Source organism: Nannospalax galili, unplaced genomic scaffold, assembly GCF_000622305.1.
Source record: "Nannospalax galili isolate Female #2095 unplaced genomic scaffold, S.galili_v1.0 scaffold381, whole genome shotgun sequence".
Taxonomy (NCBI): domain Eukaryota; kingdom Metazoa; phylum Chordata; class Mammalia; order Rodentia; family Spalacidae; genus Nannospalax; species Nannospalax galili.
Genome location: NW_008347312.1, coordinates 610,646 through 612,286, shown reverse-complemented (window position 1 = coordinate 612,286; position 1,641 = coordinate 610,646).

Here is a 1,641-nt window from a genome sequence, read left to right as displayed (position 1 = left end):
GATACCAAGCATTCACTTAAATAAAAGTATTGGGTTCCCCTTGAAAGACACAGGTTGATCAGTAATGAACCCTTTATGAAATTAAAGCAAGGGCAGCCCACACACTAATGGCTTAAGTTTTCTTATGGTAGGCACTGGTTTGTCAGCAAAGTTTGTCCTTCTCAGCTCCAAAATATAAGTGTCAATGCACCTCCAGAATGTTTTATTGAAACTGTGCTTATGATTTGCATCCTGTCTCAAAAATCCAACCCAGAGTGGTAATTACCTTCGTATTCAATGACAATCTACATAGAAACAGTAACTGCAACTGTTCAGTGATCTGACAGAATGAAACGTGACATTGGATGTTCATCTACTTTTAAAAGGATTTACTTGAAATAAATGAGCTTTGTTATCAACTCTTTAATCCATATTCCCTTTAATCCACTGTTCCCTTACATGCCACTCCTATTATTTCATAAGTTATTTTAAAGGAATGACAATACCCGCCCCCCAAATAATCTCACATCCACTTCAAACAAACACAGATGGCCAACTCTACTGCAAAGTGACCAGGTACACTAGATTTTAACCCTAAACAGTACAGATGGCTCAGTCTGAACCAGTGGCCAGAACACAAGGTCTCTAGAGGTGACGGACTCTTTGGGTTTCTAGACAAAACAAGTATGCTCAAAAGGACCTGGAGCCTTAGCAGAGGGACCAAAATCCCCTCAGGTGTTTTTGTTGAGCAGGACCATCACTCCAGTCGTCCAGGGCTTGTCTCCTAGGGCTCCTCAACTACAGCAGAGAACCTAAGCTTTCAGTTTGCTTTTCAATGCAAAGCAGGCCCTGAATGAATGCCTAGGAATGAATGAATGATAAAAGGTTTATTTAGGAGTTCAAGGCAGCCTCCCCACTCTCTGGCGTATCACAGACATTCCACTTTAAATCTATTGGTCTGCTGCAACACTACTTACTCTCAAGCTGCTTTTCAGGATGAGAAAATACAAACAAGGTGGGAAAGGACCTAAAGTGGCATGAGTGGATGAGTTTCTTTGTGCTTCCACATTATCTACAGGTTACAAAGACAAGCCAGAGGTCTGACTTAAGAAATGATGTACATGGAATGTTTACAGAAAAAGAAAGCTAGAATAAAAAGGTTTTAAAGCAAATAAACATCATGAAAGTAACACATTGTTGGGGAAATGACTGCTCTAACTAGGCCCAGCTGGTTTCCAGGCAGAAACTTAGGCCTACCATCCTGAGGGGGTGATTTTAACTCCAGAGCACACACGTTCACTATGTCAGTATCACTGAAAAAAAAATTCTAAAGTAATAACCACATCCCTAACCCTACCAAAGAACTGAATGAAACCACGTGGCAACATTCTCCTAAGATACTTCACACTTCAAAGAGCACTTTCAAAACATCCTTTTTTGTCTTTAACTCTACCCAGCAGTCAGGAATGAAGTTTTCACTGTTGACTAACTATAGAAATATACCAGCTTCAGAGCCGAGACAATGCCATAATACTTGCTGGGTTTTTTTCTATTTAATTAAATACAAACCAAGGACTAAACTCCATAGACACATAGCTTATAGATTTTATTATATTATAGAAACTTTATATCTGGATTTCATGGAAAATTAAAGAGAACTAT